At 44.7% G+C, this 6,297-nt stretch overlaps 1 long non-coding RNA gene across 1 annotated transcript in view; it reads left to right on the top strand.

Moving 5' to 3' along the window:
- Nucleotides 1-329: 329 nt before the first annotated feature.
- Nucleotides 330-6,297, top strand: part of LOC142494512 (uncharacterized) — an 8,748-nt gene continuing 2,780 nt past the window's right edge. The window contains exon 1 of the long non-coding RNA XR_012801500.1: nucleotides 330-710. This is a non-coding gene — a long non-coding RNA (uncharacterized LOC142494512). The remainder of the gene's footprint in view (nucleotides 711-6,297) is intronic.

Here is a 6,297-nt window from a genome sequence, read left to right on the forward strand (position 1 = left end):
TAGGTAATGCACCACATACATAGTAGAAGCCATATCTCCCAGGGGGTGGGGGAAAGTGCGCTACATGTATATATGTATATATTGAAAAAAGGTCAAATAAGGTGCGTAAAACTGATTATCAACAATAGTAAAAATGGTGTCAATGAGTGCTGCCGTAATGTAATGGATGTACACACCACCAATAATATACAAAAAAGACAAAATACAAAAGGCGCAAATCAGAGAAACCGGTAGTGCGAAGATCTCTGAACAAATCTCCCTGTCTGTCTGAAGTAAGGACATTTTATTCTCCTGCCTGTACTGCAAAGCCTTATTCAAAGCTATCGGGACTGTGTAGTTCTCTTTCAACCAAGGGAACTTCAGTGATTGTGAACACAGGGTGTAACCTGAGAGGAGTTCCTGACACCACCAGCCTCTCTGCTGCAGTCACAGAAATGATTTTATCCTTACATGCCTGTTTATTTCAGCTACATTGTAAGTAGCCACTTTTCTTGCGCTTTATTTATATGATAAATTTGAGTAAAGGCATAACGAAATTTGTATTTACCATTTTTGTAGAAGTCAAAACTGATTTGGCTGCAACGATTCTCTCCAGGAAGGCACAACAGTATCATCCATGGTTGAGGCAACCGTTGAATCCTGAATCACACACATCTCCATGAGGTGGTCATATGGATCTGCAGTGGCTTCTTCAAACAAGACGTCCGGAGGTACATACAGTTGTTGGTTGTTTTCACATCCACATTGGTATTGCCCATATAAGTTTGGATACATATCATTGTAGTTATGTCCATCTAGCATCTGGTCTTTATGAATGGAGGGTGCAGGTATATCAGCAGATGCGACAGTCGGTGAGGCTTCAATGTAAATATGCTATTTAACAGAAGATATGTTCCATGTTCCATGGTAAGTTTAAATGATGGCGCAACATGACAGCATCCATATCGTTGATCTAGCCGATCATGGACACGCTCAAAACATTCATTTGCGGATAAAGTGAATCGTAATGAAGTTTTAAAATTTCGTTGTTAGTCAGGTTCTTGGTAGTATGGATATTTCTTTAGGATCAAGTCATAGTTTTGACCCACCGTTGCCCTTTTCTCTGCCGTTGATTCGATTGCTTCATAAATCATAAATTTGTATGATTTACGTGGATGGCTGTGCAATATGGAAGCTTCTGCCATTTCTTCTCTCCAAGTGTACGTTGTGTTAAGTTGAACGCATACGGATGTCTGCTGAATGTGTGAATAGTTAAATGTTATCATCGCGGTTTGTTCCAAGGTTATAATACAACCTAACTGTTATACACCTAGGTTTTCTCCCACAAGAAAATTGTTACAATAATTGGCTGAAATTCTTTGTCTAAGATACACTCTTTTCACATGAATCAAAACTTTACTTTCGGCTTAGGCAATCAACAATGCAAAACAAGTTGACTAGTTTAATTAGAATAACAATGTGTGTGAAATCATCTACAGTGCTAGGATGAACAGATTTCTGCTTACAATTAGCTAAAATTAACCACACACACACATCTCTCTCTTTGTCTCTTTTTCTGCTTTCTCTCTCTCTCTGTTTCTCTCTGTTTCTCTCTATTTCTCTCTCTGTTTCTCTCTCTCTTTGACTCTCTCTGTTAGTCTCTTTTGATATATACATAGGTATATATATATATAAATAAATATATATATATAATTAGATATATATATAAATATATCAACATATATATTTATCTATATATAATTAACTATATATTGTGTGTGTATATATATATATATATTGTGACAGAAACCAGGGGATGGTAATAAATTCCGTATATAGGGCTCCCAGGATACTAGACAGTTTCTATCCTGTTTGGCCTGGGAGTGCAGCCTTATAATACATACACTCCATCCCACAGTTTGGCAAGCGCTGGAACTGAGGGATGAGAGATCCAGACCAGAGTTTGTCTGCTGCCTGATTTCTGTCACCTGTCATGCTAATTAGGAATCAGGTATGAAAGACTGATTTCCTGTTTGCTCTGGTCTCCCCACAAGAGCCAGGAGGCTGGAAGGCTGCTGAACTACAGAGGGGAGAAGCCTCTTCCCCAAACAGGTTCAATCTTTCTGTTCATTTGTGTAAGACTGCAAAAGTACCGTGTTTTGATGTTGGAAGTGGAAAAGCCACTTCCAACCCTGAGTCAGGGATATCTAAGTTAAGTTATCGCTCAGGTGAGCAGCTTTTGTTTTGATCTGTTTTCTGTTGTATGCACTGTGGCAGTCTCAGTGCCTGGGACTGAATAAACCAGGCATAGCCTGTTTAAAGGAACAGTACGTGACGCCTCATCATTTAACCTACCCTAAAAGACCGTGTTCTAAACAGTCCCGGACAAACGACGGAGCCCCGGAGTAAGCCGTTTGTCACATATGGTGGAGAATGCGGGCAGAACACTAGGGGGTCTGCGGGTTGAAGAACTTTGAAAAAAAAAAAAAAAAAAAAGTTTTTTTCATCCTCTGCAAACAAGATGGAAGACGTGGTGGGTGCGCTGGTACGCAATGTCGCTGCCCAGAAAGACGCAAATGAAACCCAGCAACAGCTGTTAATAGCCCAGCAAGAAACTAATGCAAACCAGCAGCAGACGAATGCAGCCCAGCAACAGCTGCTAATAGCCCAGCAAGAGATTAATGCCAACCAGCAACAGGCGAATGCCAACCAGCAACAGGCGAATGCAAACCAGCAACAGACGAATGAAGCCCTGCAAAACGCGAATGCAAACCAGCAAGAGACAAACCGCTTGCTGAGAGAGGAGCAACAGCGGTTCGCTCAGGGCTTTCAGCAGGAACTCGAGATCCTGAGGGGGACTATCAGTAACCTTCCACTGGCAGCGGCAGCCCCAGTTCCGAAAATGACCAGGGCAAGCCACTACCTTCAGAAGATGGGACCCTCGGATGATGTGGAAGCCTATCTTCTCACGTTTGAACGCACGGCACAGAGAGAGGGATGGCCAGAAGCTGAGTGGGCTGGTCTAATCGCACCCTTCCTAAGCGGCGAACCCCAGAAGGCTTACTTTGATCTAGAGCCAGCCGAAGCTAACGTCTATGCAAAATTGAAGTTCGAGATCCTCGCCCGCCTCGGCGTAACCACGGCTGTTCGCGCCCAAAGGTTTCACGCATGGTCCTTCACGATGGATAAAGCCACCCGAAGCCAGATGTATGACCTAATCCACCTCGCCCGGAAGTGGCTACAACCCGAGATCAACTCAGCCAGCCACATCGTGGAACGGTTGGTCATGGACCAGTTCTTGAGGAAACTTCCCTCTGCCTTACGCCGTTGGGTCAGTCGGAGTGACCCCCACAATGCGGATGAGCTTGTGGCCCTCGTAGAAAGGTACAATGCAGCAGAAGAGCACCCGCAACCCACAGTCGTGGAGCAACCCCACTACCCGAGGTTCCAGGACTCTTCCAGAGACGGTAAAAGGGTACCGGGGTTAAGGGGCGCTGAAGAGCGGCGACCACCTTCACGCAGCACCAGCAACAGTGGTTCGCACACTAAGGGCAATAGCCAACATGGGGAGCCGGGAAAAGGCTCTAAGTGGGACACAGACTATGTACCTAAATGTGTAAATTGTCATGAGAGGGGCCACACAGCAAAAATCTGCCCACTAAATGATGAGCCCATGCAATGCAACAGCGTGGAACCTTATTCGCTGTTGTCCCAATGTATGGGCCCTAGCCCAGAGGACCCCTTGAATAACCATCTGTGGGCATTTGTAAAGGTTAATGGTAAGAGGGTTCGGGCACTTCTTGACTCTGGGAGCATGGTCACACTAGTGTCCGAATACCTCTTGCCCATTAAGAAGAAACAGGGAAACAGTTCACAAAGAGTGGCAATTTGTTGTATACATGGGGATAATCATGAATATTCCACTGTTGATGTTTTTTTTGAAACAGAGTTTGGTTCTTTAGATTTCAAGGTGGGTATTGTACCCAAACTGGCACATGATGTGTTAATAGGGACCGACTTTCCCCATTTTCTAAAAATGTGGTCCCCCGCTCAGAATAGCGCCCAGAGTTCAATAGCGGACCATAACGAAGTATTAGAAGAAACAAATCCTTTCCCTTTTTCAGAAATGGAGGTTGACGAGGGCCCAAATAAGAAGGGGGAAAAGGAGGAGTGCTGTAAAATTCCCTTCCCCATCACTACTTTGGTAGGGAATACCCCAAATCAAGATGTTGAGCAGACACTTACCACCCCAGAACCGGATAAGACCCTCGCTGACCTAGAGGTCAGTCCTGGGAGTTTTAAGAAGGCCCAGTGGGAGGACCCCACATTAGCGGTAGCAAGGGGAAATATACGGGACCAGAATAGTACTCCTGGCCAACCAGATAGGTCACTTGCTTACCCCTACTTCGAGGTAGAGAACGACCTAGTATATCGGGTTGATAAAAGGAAATCAGTTACAACTAAACAATTGTTGGTACCACGGACATTCCGTAACGTAGTATTACACCTCGCACATAGTCATCCATTGGGGGGACACCTAGGGGTGGAAAAGACAAAAGAAAAGGTTCTCCGAAGCTTCTATTGGCCTGGGGTTCTGGCAGAAATTACGAATTATTGTTCCTCATGCCCAGAATGTCAGATCACCGCCCCGTTCAAGGCGTACCGCAGCCCATTGGTACCCCTTCCCATAATAGAGGTACCATTTGACCGGATTGCTATAGATTTAGTAGGACCCCTAATAAAGTCTGCTAGGGGACATCAGCATATATTGGTAATATTAGATTATGCCACCCGATATCCGGAGGCAGTTCCCCTACGTAGCACCTCAGCTAAAAACATAGCAAAAGAGTTAGTAGTTCTGTTTTCCCGGGTCGGGATTCCTAAAGAGATTCTATCTGACCAGGGAACACCATTTATGTCCCAAGTAACGAAAGAGCTATGTAAACTCCTAAAAATCAAGCATCTCAGAACCTCAGTCTATCATCCACAAACAGATGGTTTAGTGGAAAGGTTCAATAAAACCTTAAAGAGCATGTTACGGCGGGCGGTTGATAAAGATGGGAAAAACTGGGATTGTTTGTTACCGTACCTGTTATTTGCCATTAGGGAAGTTCCCCAATCATCCACAGGCTTCTCCCCGTTTGAACTATTGTATGGCCGACACCCAAGGGGCTTACTGGATATAGCCAAAGAGACTTGGGAACACGAGGTTACCCCTTACAGAAGTGTAATAGAGCATGTTGCCCAGATGCAGGACCGCATTGCTGCAGTCCTACCCATAGTGAGGGAACACATGGAGAAAGCTCAAGAAGCACAGAGGAATACATATAATAAGGGTGCTAGGGTCAGAATTTTTTCTCCAGGTAATAGGGTACTAGTTCTGGTTCCCACCGTGGAGAGTAAATTCCTTGCTAAATGGCATGGGCCATATGAGGTCTTGGAAAGAGTGGGAGAAGTAAATTATAAGGTAAGACAGCCAGGTAGGAGGAAACCTGAGCAAATTTACCATATAAACCTACTCAAGCCCTGGAAAGATAGAGAAGTCTTGTTAACCCTAGTACCCCCAGGTCCGTCAGAGAATCAAGAAACTGACCCAGAGGTTAGCATAGCTGAAACCCTGTCTGTTCATCAGAAACGAGAGGTTCAGAATTTAGTGAAAAGAAACAAAGAAATCTTCTCTATACGGCCAGGTAGAACTAGCGTAATTGAACATGACCTAGTCTCTGAACCGGGGGTCCGAGTTAACCTTAAACCGTACCGAATCCCAGAGGCCAAAAGAAAGGCTATAAGTTTAGAGGTTAAAAAAATGCTAAAACTAGGTGTAATTGAGGAATCCCAAAGTGGGTGGAACAGCCCTATAGTCTTAGTCCCAAAGCCAGATGGTACAACAAGGTTTTGTAATGACTACCGGAAACTAAACGCGGTGTCAAAATTTGATACTTATCCTATGCCCAGGGTAGATGAACTTGTAGAGAGACTGGGCAAAGCCCGATATCTCACAACCCTAGACCTAACAAAAGGGTACTGGCAGGTTCCCCTCACAGAAAGGGCAAAAGAAAAGACAGCATTCTCAACCCCAGACGGCCTCTTTCAGTATAAGGTGTTGCCTTTTGGCTTACATGGAGCTCCCGCCACATTCCAAAGAATGATGGATAAAATTTTAAAACCACATGCTCGGTATGCTGCCGCCTACCTGGATGATGTGGTAATCCATAGTGAAGATTGGCAATCCCACCTTCCAAAGGTCCAAGCTGTGCTTGACGCAGTCCGGTCTGCTGGACTAACTGCTAACCCCGCTAAATGCACTATTGGTCTGGA

Source organism: Ascaphus truei, chromosome 5, assembly GCF_040206685.1.
Source record: "Ascaphus truei isolate aAscTru1 chromosome 5, aAscTru1.hap1, whole genome shotgun sequence".
NCBI classification, from domain to species: Eukaryota; Metazoa; Chordata; class Amphibia; order Anura; family Ascaphidae; genus Ascaphus; species Ascaphus truei.